This window comes from Micropterus dolomieu, linkage group LG20, assembly GCF_021292245.1.
Source record: "Micropterus dolomieu isolate WLL.071019.BEF.003 ecotype Adirondacks linkage group LG20, ASM2129224v1, whole genome shotgun sequence".
Taxonomy (NCBI): Eukaryota; Metazoa; Chordata; class Actinopteri; order Centrarchiformes; family Centrarchidae; genus Micropterus; species Micropterus dolomieu.
The window spans coordinates 35,373,962-35,387,945 of NC_060169.1; the positions used below are offsets into that span (position 1 = coordinate 35,373,962).

Here is a 13,984-nt window from a genome sequence, read left to right on the forward strand (position 1 = left end):
TGTCACAAAACTGGTATAAGAGTTTGCAAAAGACTGCAGCATATGTATTAAAAAACAAACAAAGCTGGTGCAAGGTAGAATAATGGTGCAACAATCCCATTTTGAGCCGGCTGTGTAAAAGGGGCTTTAAAGAGTGGATTGTTCACTGAAGGTCAAGTGGCGACCCAGACTTTACAAATGTTAGGGGAAAAGAAAAGAAGAATATAGTATCGAGATGACATGCAATCACAATTAGTGAAAATTAGCTTATTTGCATTTAACTATTTTCTCTCACACACACATGCTCTCTATCTCTGATTTTATTCTACATCCAAATTGATATTTTTATACAGCCACACTATGTTTAAACATTTTATTTGAGACTTTTTTATTTTTAAACTATTTTATTTATTTATAACCTTACCCTTAACCTGACTCTACCGTTAAACATAAACAACATATACACAACAGAAAAATCTTCACCCTAAAAGTTAATGATTTAGATGCAGTTTCTCCCCAAAAGGAAGGTGAGTCCCTACCATGTGACTGTGTAAACAGATTTATTTCTCTATAAAATGAGTAATATACATACACACACACGCACGCAAATAGGCAAGCACGCCTCTATCACTTTGTGATTTATACCACACTAAAGTTGCCACTAACCATGCATATTTAATCTAACTCACCTTGATTCTTTCAGCACTAGACGAGGTGATTTGTCTTGTCTGTTGTCCATGTGTTGCAGCTATTCTCTTGGTGTGTTTTGTGGTAGAAAAGTGTTTGTCAATCGATGACTTTCGTTTGTAATTCACCACAAGGTTGCACGCAGTGCAAAATAGTTTACCCCCACTTTCATGCAGAACATCAGGGCTTTGCCTTGCACGATCTTTAGCACTATATTTTGTTGGCAAATGTGAGACATATGTGAAGATGTCTACATCTTCACAACCAGAATCAAGGAAGTGAGTGTGGTGACATATAGTTTGCACAGGGGACTCCTATGACTGGTGAACCAAGCGGGTCACATTCACAGAGAAGATGCAGAGATTGGACAAAATTGCAAGGTCGCAATTGAATGTTGAATTTTTACATTGTCCAATCAAATGAGTCGAGAGACGGAAGTTTACACTTGCTTGGATTGTCCAGAGACTGCAACAAACTGTCCCCAACTCATCCTAAAATAAGCCTTGAACCGACCATCATTAAGAAGAAGCTACTGGACCAGCTGGTGGTATTGTCAGCCCTTTCTGAGGGTCTCATGTACCCACACAGATCTCCGTGTCCCTGTCTCCTGCGTGTTTGTACACCTCTCACCCTCAAACAATGGCAGAGCTAGCGCCCTCCGTTTGTCTGTTTTATTAAAGTAGATGTTTTTAGCAACAAAAGACACAGAACTGTGAGTTGTGATCAAGTTTCTACAGTTATTACTTAGATTACAGATCGTTTGCAGTATAATCTTTGATTAGACTGACAGAACCGCTAATTTGGTGGTTGCCTAGCAACATGAAAAAAACGCGCTGCTCTTTTCCAAATTCAACCAAAAAAGGCATTGCTGTGCACCTGGTGTTTACGAACCTGCAAAACACTTTCTGTCTGATCTTTAGCACTATGTTTTGTTGGCAAATGTGAGACATACATGAAAATGTCTACATCCTCACAGCCAGAATCAAGAAAGTGAGTTTGGTGATGTTTGGCTCAATATTTTGCACAGGGGACTGCTATGATTGGTAAAACAAGCGGGAAACTATGATGATTCGTTGGTTCACATGTTAGTCCACATAAGGCTGCTTATGTGGACATTTTTAACAGAGCTTTCAGACCTGTAGTTTCACAGTTATAGTTCAATAGTATAATATAGAATAATATAATTCATATATATCATACTATAATTTTTGTCATTTTCATGTCTAAATTAACCAAGAAGAGAAAATGTAAAGGTATATGACTTGACTAACTGTTGGTAACTCATTGATTGGACAGTTTTGGTGACTTTCATCCTGCATCATCATAGCTACATGGACCCACATGGGGAAATCTAATTCTGGTGACTTGACAACAGGTCATGCTGCACTTTACTATACCTTACATGTTTATTTACCCCCCAGGTGGTCTTGAAGAGCTTGTGCTGAAATAATTGACTATGAGCATTATTAATTAATATTTCAACATCAAATACTTTTTCTACAGAAACTGCCAAAATAGATGGAGTCAGACACCAGCACACATGTAAGGGGTACTGTGCGACAATGTTTTATTTTTATTGTGAGTATCTGCTTGTAGTGATGCACTCCCTCCCTCCCTGCTTTCTCCTGGGTCTGCTGGTGAGCTGCAGGAATCTAACTCCACAGCGGTGGCGAATTGGAATAATTACAGGACAAGTCGGCGTCTTGTACAAATGACTGCCGGTGTTTCCAGTGAGAAGTTCCAGAGAGAGCGAGGCTGAGGCTCCACAACGTTCTCCTATGTGGTATTGTAGTCGAGGGGCAAAATTCGGATTTGGGATACCGAGTCATTTGTGCTTATGATACTGTGTGAATAGGGGATATTGAGTAGCAGAGAGAATCATTCTGCATTTTTTGACAGCATTTCTGCTGTGACGAGTCCCTCCAGCCATGCTGCTCTGGGACACTCTTTTACTGCGTGCACACGTTTTAATAAACTCTTGGTGTTTTTAAAGTTATTATTTAAACTAGACTAGCTTCTCCTCTTTGTTGCTTCTCATGGTTGTGGTTTTTTATTCAAATTTTTTCAATATTTTTTGTGATTAATTATTAAGAGAATATCTAGCAACTATGCTTCTGTTTTATTACTAGACATGTGTGATGTAATGTTGTTTCAAGACTGAACCATCATTGCATATAGTTTTCTTGGTATGCTTTAGTCAGTCTGTAATTTATAGTATAGTGTTTACTGTTTAAAAGTATAGAACAAAGTATTCTATTGGAGCCTGTCCTCCAGAGAAAAACGCGCATATAGGTTGTTTTAGCCACACAAAATTATGACACATTTATGTTTTTTGTGGCAGTGACCTGTAGTGGCCATACAACGCAAACACATGACAAAAACGGTGACATGTTAGAAATAACCATAAAGTTGAACTACAGTGTTGGTGGGTCGGGTGGAAGGATAGCATCTAAGCTGCCTTTTACCTGAGAGACCAGCGTTTGGTTCCCGTGTGAAAAAGAATGTTTGTTTTTTTTAAATAATGTTATGTAGCGTTAGCTACCTAGCTAACTAGCTAACTATGTTAGTTTTAAAGGCGTTGACAGCCCCCCCGTAGCCCCTAACCCTTACCCTAACCTTCACAGGGGTGTGTGCCTAAACCTAAGTCAGTGACAGCTGGGGTTCACCTTCTCTGTGTCACTGCAGTCTCCACGTGATTATGTCATGTGGCGTAGGTCACGTGATATCCAAAAATTTTTTTATTTGAGGATACGCTCATATGAGTCGTATTTGGAGGTTGGTCAAAACAACCTATGTTGTCATTTAGGTTGGAAGACTTGTTCTATTTTGGTTCCCTGCTAAATAATTCTGAATTAATTATTTTTTAGAAATATAGTTTATTCATAATAAATGATCCTGGTGTGCTGTCTGCTATTTCCATTACTGATATGCTCTATCCAAGGTACAAATAGTAGTATTTCTACAAGGGCCTTGTCCGTTACACACACTCAAGTAGACTGACTACATGCACTTAGTCAAATCCCTGAGTAAGGGAGAAAAAAGGGCCATTGGACTTTGTAACCAACAGTGTAACCAACAAACATGTAAATGGGCAACCCGGTCTCACTCCAATATGGACGCTTGGTCAAGACCACTTAGTGTCAGTTTTTAACATTTAGCATCATTGTTCAACTCTACACCGGACATCCACCCAGGAGACCGGTGTTCGTTTCCTGTATGATAACAGTAGTCAACATTCTTTGTATGTTATGTACACAACTTATGTAACCTAACTAACTAAAGTAACAGGGATTTGGCTAGTCAGTCTGCTTGAGTAGTCTATTTACTAGACCATATTAGTGAGGATGAATATGTAACTAGTCTGCAAAATTACATTGAGTGTGTTTAAGTGACTCCACATGATCACAGATGTTCGGTGAGACATTGATCTAACTGACACCACCTGGATGAGATGTCTCAAACAGATTAACTAATGGTTTACAGTTCATATGATATTGTCTCTTTAAATTATTACATTTACATAAACAAGTTTCTATAGATGACTGATCTGTTTTGTTAAATTTTTGTCTACCTATGAGTATATCCACATTGCTATTTATTTTTTGAGACACTGAGTGTACAAACCTATTGATAAGGAGGATCACACAGTGCGACTCCTGCTGTTTTTTTGTAACTACTTTTGACATGCTTGCTGTCAGTTCTATACAATATATCTTTCGAATTATTGAGACTGTCCACACTACATCCTGCGGAAAATCTGACTAAAGTCCTTTCATTTTCAAATATGACATAATAGTCACTCAGCTGCACATAAAACGCTGTTCTCTTTACATCTTTATAATAATAGTTATATAACCCATGCACCAACAGAACATTTGAAAATGAAAGACAGCATCCATTTCATATTAAAAACATTTTATTGTCATTGTATAACATAAAACAAAATTATGTGCAGCAACTCTTGGTAAGAGCATAATAAAAAAATATATTAAATTATAATCACCTTATTAAATTATTAAATGCTAAAGGGCATCATATCTGCCAATACAAGTACCCCATTGTTTTTCTGTCCATGTTTCACAATATTAGTGTGTTGTGTTGTGCACAGTGTAAAGGCAAAGAGGTAGAACCTTTATTTTGAAGAGTACAGCGCAAACATAATTAATAGAGCAATCTAGCCAATCAACTTGCCAACAAGCCAAGAAGCAAGGGGGCACTGAAGGCCCACCCACCAATGAAAATGAAACACTGAGTGGTAAATTTTTTAATTCTGTACTGTGTTCCCTGTCATCAAACTGGCCTCCATTAGTGTCAGAGGCTGTCTGTTAGGTCCTTCTCCAGCTGTGATCACTAATAGGACTGGTAAGTTAGCTGCATGGCTAACTGAGCTAATAGCTAACAACAGTTAGCAGCAGTTATGACCTGATATGCTGATTTTTTTGGAGCATGAATTTGACACATGGAGAGTGGTCTCATTCTTCCACATTGTACCTTTTAAAGAATAAACATGGACAAACACCAGAGTTGGTTTGAATCATAACAAACAGGTTAAGTAAAATAAATTAAAGAACCTCCAGTGTGTTGGGTGGATTCAGAATGAGGAACCATAACTTTAGGAAAAGTTGGATTAGAGCTACCACAAGTGATCTCTGTGTTCATCTCTAGTGTTCACTTTGTCTTCCTATGTTTCTTTGTGCACTTTTGATCCCATCCTTCTGCTTATCAGAGTGGGAAGTAAGCCTGTGTAATTACATGAAGGGGGTCGATGTGTAGTCAGGTTGGAATAGTGACGCCTCTGGTTTCTCCTATAAGGGACATCAGGAATGGATGGATAAATGGATGAGCACATAGATGGATAGACAAGTGGTTTACATATAAACACCTGAATGAATGGCTATACAGTATCAATCATACAACAGCCAGATATTCTTAGCAAATCAGATATGTGGTTGCAATGCATTTTGCCATCAGTAACTCAAAGAAAGTGACTCATTGACCGCTTTCATCATTCTTGAAACTCATATTCCAAACCAACTTACAGTGCTAAGCCGATTCATCTATCTCTGTCAATCAAACAATAACCTATGTATTAGACATAATTATGTCGCTGCATTTTAATAGCGCACATTTTACCATTTAAACCATATTTTCAGCTGCAATTCTAACCACCATTCTTTTAAAAAAAAGAACACATTTGTAAAGCCAGCCTAGTACACAAATTAAATATTTCTGTCCATGCAATGTAATATACACCAGATCTTTGTGGAGTATTGTAATATGATACAGTAGAATCAAAATGCACAACAGAAAAAAACAACATCAAAACAGCAATTTTATACTTAAATTAATCATTTTTCTCTGTATCACACTGGCGATGTGTTCAATTTGCTTTTTTTGTGTTTTCTCTCTCTCACTAGGTAAGAGCCCTCAGCAGCAGAAGCAAGAGTGGTGAACAGTTTAATAGTGGCGCTGCAATAACAATAAAATGTCATCAATCTGTGGGCGCCTCCTGCCTCTGTCACACCAAGTTTGTACAGAGTAATGACATTAGGCCTGGAGTTGCTGGTACACTGCTCTCTTAAAGGCACCGTACCTCCCAAACAAACATTACACCCAGAGAGAGAAACGGGGGGGGGGTTAAATAAGGAGGAAAAGGATGGAGAGATGGATGGAAGTTAAGAGAGGAAGGAGGTAAAACAAGAAGTAGTATAGGAAAAGAGGCAGAGAAATAATTCCTGCTGCAGCCATTAAAAACGTAAATGCAAATTAAAAATGCATCAACTTGAGCGAAAGAAATAGCACTTACCCACTTGCAATTTTTTACTCTTCTTCATTAAAGTAACGTTATCTAGTAATTTTATCTTAAAAGAACAGCTTCAAAATTTTTAGAGCGCCTGGTATTGCGCTTTGTAGCATTGGAATCCCAGGCAGAAAACCAATCGCAAGAATAGCGTAATGCGTTATGGTACCCGTCACACACCAACAAGGTTCCTCAGCTTTTACTCACAGGTGTGCGCTAAAAGAGCTGAAAGGATGCAAGGCAGATGCCAAGCTGGCCTTCTTGCTGTCGGACTAGTAGCCTAAGTAATGACTCATTAGCAGGCTTGCTATGTCTTATGTTGTTGCACTTGCTTGATATTTGGCTGTGTTAGCACCAGAAGTTGTCGACTTGCTAGTTTTGATCATAAGTAATGTCATCATAACAAATGCACATGTTCAGCTGTCCTTATTTACGACAGCAGTGAATTACACTCTAAAACAGTAGGTGCACCTTATCTAAGGTGACCATATTTAGGTTTTCAAATAGGAGGACAGTGGGGGCAGGAAGCAGATGGACACCCGCAGTGGGTGGATGCTTGGGGCTGGAGGTGGGGGTTTAATATTATTAATATTAATATATATAGAGGTTACACTTTATTTTGCTTATGTCTGCCTACACATTGTTTATAGTAGGCCTATTTGTAACATGTCAACAACTTATTAGTTGAGATTCAACAGTTCAAGCGATTCACAAATAAAACCATTTTCTGTTTCGTTAAGGTTTGATTAGTACTAATGTTTGTGTGTAGCATAATATTTATTCCAGTTAGCTTCATTATGGTATATAGTTTTCCTTCATTAAATCCTTGTCCAAGAAAAATGCTCTAAATGGTGGTTAGTCTCTAATTTGTTAATATTAAGTGCTAACTTGTCAATAATCAGAACCATTCACGCGGAACAAGGTCAACATTTTGAAAGTTTACTGTAGCATCACGTCAACTTGTTTTTAACGTGCCGCCCCATCCAGGCTGTGATTGGTCAGTTCACGAAAAGTGACACTGATGAACAACTTTATGGACACGTCTGGATTAAAAAACGGCATTGATCTTTTCCCTATTCCATCTCCGCCGGTTAAGACGGCAGAAAGAGTACCGGCAGCTTGTGAGAAGTGCCGATCCAGAAAAAGTGCCAGCACACCAAAGTGTAAAATGTAGAGGTGCCGGAACTGCATAGCGGTGAGTACCGGCACAGTTCAAGCAGTGTCTTGAGCATTTTTTAAGCTGTTCAGGTGCCATGTGCCACTGCAGACATTTTAGCCGTATCCTGCTGCAAACTGCTCTCCGTTTACGACATTAGTGGGACAGCTAAAGCAAAACGAAGGATCAGGCTTAGGTTCATGCTCAATAAAGTACTGATTAGTTAAAAAATCCTTGATCGGCCCTGATCCTATCCCTATTGATAACACATACCAGCTATTGGCAATATAATTATCAGTACCAGTCCTATAAAACCTACAACCATAGATGGTCATACCATAAACCCATATAGTACTATATCTATATTTGGATATGTTTGTTTACTTGCGTGTTTGTGCAAACACCAGTTTTACACATGCATAGGTGTATGTGTGTGTGTGTGTGTGTGTGTGTGTGCATGCTTTTGTATTGGTTTGTTTGTGTTTAAGTGTGCCAACGTGTTCTCATTGGGGTGTGTTGACTAGCATCCATCTGCATGCCCGCTAGTGACACATCAGCCAAGAGCTTCCATCAGTGACACATACACTCGGGGGGTGGGGGTTGGGGGCTGAAGGGGGGCAGCGTGTGAGAGGGAGACAAAAGTGTGTGTATGTGTGTGTTAGTGTAAGAGAACGAGGGAGGCAGAATGAGGGTCTGGCCAGGCGGCATTAACCCTGCGTTGCCTGAGGCCAAGCCATGCCACTGATCCTGTTTCTAATTCACCCCTGCTGGCAGTGCTAATGCCAGCCACTACCAGTTACCACACAATCTGCTCAGGGGACTGCCCAGCCCTGCTTAGCCCTACACCCACATATACAATAATCTGGACTGAGCTATGCATAATAATTAGCATCCTGCTCATCTCCTCACACTGAGATAAAAAAAAATGATAATGTACAGCATACTCATTGTACAAAATCAAATGCTTAAAGCTTAAAATAAAACAAATTCAAAGCATTTTTATCTGAAGCTAAAACTTATTTTGTTTTGTTCTTATTTTCCAGTTTGACTGAGATTCACCTAACCATTCGTGTGCTATACTTCTTATGGCATGGATCAATCTGAAAATAGCAATAACATGTTTTTTTCTTTTGAAAGTAAAGTACAATGCTAAATATAAAATTTCATTTCATGTTACCTAATTGATGATTCTTGTTTACCAACATGTGTTGTTTGTGTACACTACAGTTATTTGTATCATGTTCTGTTTTATAAATTGCTTTCACCTTGTCTTAATTTGCTCCTATTACCCCTCGGCTGAGCCAACACTAACCTGCCTGTTAGCCACTATTTATATATCTCTTCATTTTCCTCCCTCTCCTGCTGCTTCTAACTTGCTCTCCCTCAGTCTGTTTTGACACACCGTGAAAAGCAGTGCTTTTTAAAGGAAAGACCATTAATGACCATAAAGAACATTTAATGATGATGACAGCTGATGACTGTTTCAAAGGCAAATGAAAATGGCTAGTTAGTTTAAACCTTTTTGATTTTCCTGGAATAATTCAATTTTGTTAGGACTGTGGTTTTGTGTTCATGTTTTTCCTGTGTTCAGTCTGTCATAGTCTTGGGTTATGTTTTGGTTATACCTTTTTTTCCATGTGTGTTTGGACTCATGCCTTGTGCTCTCAAGTAAGCTTGTTTCAGTTTACTTTTTGTGCTAATAAATATTTTGGAACTGCAACCTCCTCGTCTGTTGTCTGCGTTTGGGTCCACACCTAAGTCTGCACTCAGCCACCCATGACAAATTTGGATTTTTGACAGTCCAACAGCCCAATAGTATGAGCTCAATTAAAGTGGATGCGCACAAACCATTCCGTTCTCTGCTACTTGAGGGCTATGAGATGGGGGGTGGGCATGGTTCTGGTAAGGCTGGTCCATCTACCCCTGTCTGTTTTCCCCCAACTCTTCCTGTACCTTATAGACTACTTATAGCCAACTTCACTGTCTTCATCACTGATCGAAGTCTAAGAGCCCATTGAGGCAGCCAGTCACCTCCAGTGTCAGTTTACCCAAGACAGGGTCCCTAACTAGAGGGAGACACCTGGTCGTTCAGCTTTCTGGTGTCTTTTTTTTTTGTTGAACCTCACTTTGGAGCCAGATAGCACCCAGGCTGCGAGTCTCCAGCCAATTAATATGTCAGCTAGTCCAGTACCTGCCAGTCTCCACATCAACATCCAGAGAAACCCTCTAGAAGGAAGCATGGCTCTCACCGTCATTTTGTCTCTCCGCTGCCTAGCACCACAGAGTCTTCACTGCCCAACTCCTCGTCCATGCCGCTGCTTAGCGCCCCAGAGACAGAACCATTGTTTCTGTCCAGTTTCCTAGAGGTTCAGCTGAGTGATACCCCAAAGACTCCTGCTCCGTGTCCAGTCGGCAGGCCGTCTGACTCCAGCTCCTGGTACCCCGTTTGCAGCCTCGCTGACATCAGCTCCTGGTTCTCCGTCGACCGCCCTCACCAACACCAGCTCTTGGTTCCCTGGCGATAGCCCTGGCTGACACCAGATGTTGGTTCCTTGGCGGTGGTCTGGCCAACTCCTGTCCCTGCTGAGCAGCTACACCATCCTTCTGAGTTGATATCTACTTTTGTTTCTTTGCTGCAGCAAACCCCTGACTTAGTTGAGCCACTGCAACCTCCTCAGTACCTGTGCATCAGCAGCTTCCTGTTTCACTGGCTTCGCCAACCTCCTGTCCAGATGCCCTGTTGTCAGCTTCCAGTCCTGTTACTGGCCTCTGGTCCTGCTCTCCAGATCCAAATACAGTAGCTGTAGCAGAATGGATAAATATTGGTTGTTCTGGCTCTGCAAAAAAAAAAAATACTCCTGGGAGATTTGATGTTCTGTGTGTATGAGTGTATGTGTCTGACACCAACAGTAGGTGGAACATCAAACTTCCAACATCAGCAGAACAACGAGTGCCCCCATGACATGGAGATAATTTACATGTTTCCTACAGATGGGGAGTGATAACACAGGTGCGCAACAGCACAATTGTTGTGTAATTCAGTCTGAGCGAGCCACTCATTGCTTGGAAGCCAAAAAGGTCAGACTGCTTAATCCAGGTTTCACATGCATCCTCCACCATCACTGTCTACAGGGACAAATGGCTGGTTTTAAGCCTGATGAAAAGACAGGTTTTAGAGAGGAATGTCATCATCTCCTGAAACGCTTTCTGTCGGGGTCAAGTGATTATGACCAATAACACGTGCAGCCACATCTAAGTGGGAATTACACATGCGGCTTGGGACACTCTCTTGGGAGCCGTTCAGAACCACTGAATGAATCCCTCGGAAGCTGATGTCTATAAGGACAGTGCTACTGCTTTCCTGTCATCACACATATCGGGAAGAGTTTTTGCAGCTAAGTTAAAAATAATTAAGCTCTGTGATCAGGATCACTTTTAATCAAACAAACACATTTCTTGACATAGTGTTTCACTGTTTTAGTGCACATAAAAAAAAAAAAAAAAAAATGGGGAGCTCTCTCCAACTTGGCCGGTTTACATTGAACTGGTTGTACGACTTTGTAACTGTCACATGTGACCAACAAGGATGATGACAATAGTGAAGAACGAATGTCCTGGAAATGGAAAACAAACATTCCTTTTTGTCACTTTCCATGATATTGGTATAATGCCATGTCGCTGAAAATGACATATGACAGGTGAGATGTTCTTCATTAGTTTGTCCACTGGGTATTCACAATAATGCTGTTGCACCTTTCTGGGCCTGTTCTTAACACATATAAAAAGAGGCCAACAGGAATGTGAGGCAACAAGCAAAACCCATACCCAGCATGTTCAAGAAACTTAGGCAAGTGAAGGCCCATGGGCACAAACTCTGGGAAGGTAGTGACAGTGTCAAAGCAAGGTTTGCATGCATCAGGGTCTGCACCCAAGAAGAAACATGTGCGAAATAAAACCTTGCTAATGCATTAAGCCCTCTTGAGACATGCACTTCTTTGACTGCAGACAGCCAAAAGCAGTGGCTATTCTAGCCTATTCAAATCACAAGGGGCAGACAGGGCCAGGTAAATCAACTCTGAATCTTTAGCAATGATGTGGTTCGGTAGCCAACAAGATTAACAACTTCAAATTTACAGTATTGTTCTATTGTGGGATAATATAATAAACCACATAACATTCAATCAGTAAACATTTAAACAGAAGTACAGTATGAGAAAAAGAAACAATGCAGATATCTCAGATGCATGACATACCAAAAAATGGCCTTCAGATTTCTAGTTAGTATAAGCTCATTACTCATACTGACATATTATTGTCAGATTTTCTTTTCATGCTTCTTGCCTTGCAGTACCTGCTTTATATTTCTTTATATTTTCTTCGTACTGTGTTTATTGTTATGCACCAATAAACAGACCCAGGGCAAATTCCTTGTATGTGAAAACCTACTTGGCAATAAACCTGATTTTGACTCTGAAAGCAAAACAAGGATGAAGCTTCTGAACTTCTCTGAAGCAACTAGAAGTGGACCTACTGTGCACACTCACAGATCACATATGTCACATTTGGTCAAACTCAGACACAGGAAAACAGGGATTTGGACCCAAACGCAGACACTTAGGCAGTGCAGGTGCTCTGGTACCTTATAGGTAACTTACAGAAACTGAAGAAACAGGCAGTTCAAAGAATAAACAATTCCAAAAACAGCCACAGACAGAGATCACGAGTGCAAGAAATCCACAAAGTAAATCCAAACATCCGGGTACAGGCTGAGACGCTTGACATCATAAGCAAACGATTGGACAAGAACTAAGAGTACATGCAAAACTAAATACCCAAGAGGGAGGTGACCAACAAGGCACAGGTGGATACAGTCAGGAAAAAATCAACAGTGACAGGAAGCAAAGTATGAACAATGATGCCAAGGGCAGACAACTTAATCAGTTTCCAAGCAAACAACCTACAGTACGTTATATGATCTCATTACTGCATTATTGTTAAGAAAATAAATACACACAGACAGAGAGACATTTAACCATCAGGAAAGAAACCAGCGATCAAAGAGAGTGTAAATGACTGTCAAAGTACATTCTGCTTTCTTAAATAGATGAAATATCCATTTCATGTATTCAATGTCCCACTGCATGTGTTGCTGTTACAGCAGTTCCGTTTGACCATTGACAGAATCCATCGCTGCTAACTAGTCTTACATCGAAGTGGTTATCATTAGCAAGACTGAAAAACTCTGCAGGTTTCATTTAAAAGATGTTGATAAGTTTCTGTTGTTTGTGGGAAGGCCTGAGTTTAATTTGCAGCTTGTTGATTCACAGATACACAACTGCTATACAGTAACTGCTTCTGTTTTTTTTATCAAATGATGCCAACTTTACCTTGGCTACAAACCTGCAATATAATGTCAGACTTCACCCACTGGCTGACATTAAACATGTGGTACTACCCAGAAGAGTAAACTCAATGAAAGATGTTAAGATACTGCAGCAACAATGCAATAAATGTCTACCAAAATCTTTATGTGAAGTCAAACGCCGGTTCACAGTGCTCATATTGAGTGTTGCACAGTACAGTGACAATGAGAGGTGACAGGGACAGAGGGAGACAAGGTAAAGGGTTTCAAAGCAGCAGCCACAACAGGTAAATCCTTACTGAAATATATAATGTCCAGTTCTTATACTTTATCTCAATTAAAGTTTGTCTATATTTTGTTGGAAGTTGGAAGTTATGAATTTTTTTAAGTGCATTTTAACATAACAATTCAGTTGGACGTTGTTATTGAGTGTGCGCATGAGTGAATTAAAGATGTGACCGTTGATACATAAGTAAGAGAGACAAACATTTTTGCATTCTGTACAAAAGTTATTGCTTTTTCTTTTTCTTAAAAGATGCTGTTGACTCATGTCCAGGGGACATGAACAAACTAAAATTACATTTCCGTATAGTGTTTAAGATGATGAGCCAAACCCACAAGATTCCCCCCAAAAAAGTGATGGCTCTTCAAAAGGAAAACAAAATATAGAGATGAAAAGGAAAGTGACTGAGAAGGAAACAGTAGAGATTCTGTTTCCGAATGATGAAAAGCATAAGAGCAGGACTGGACGGAAATCTGCCATATGCAAAATCAGGGACCACTGCAGTAGTGAGTCACACAAGCATGATCAGGTGGATCTGTCACACGGTGAAAGTGTTGGTTTTATTTGTTTCCTATATATTTATATGTTTATGTTTGCTGTGACTATTTTATATTGCATGATTTTATATATTGTGTGTAGATTTGCTTAATTTTATCATTACTGTTTGTTTTTTTTGCATGCTTTTAGTTTGAAATGTATTGTTGTACTTAATATTTT

General features: G+C 39.8%; 1 long non-coding RNA gene across 1 annotated transcript; it reads left to right on the top strand.

The window, feature by feature from the left end:
- Positions 1–1,532: 1,532 nt before the first annotated feature.
- On the top strand, positions 1,533–2,426 carry LOC123958569. Its single transcript, XR_006822121.1, has 3 exons — positions 1,533–1,656; positions 2,170–2,208; positions 2,315–2,426. It is a non-coding gene; the product is annotated as an uncharacterized LOC123958569 (long non-coding RNA).
- The last annotated feature ends 11,558 nt before the right edge of the window (positions 2,427–13,984 follow it).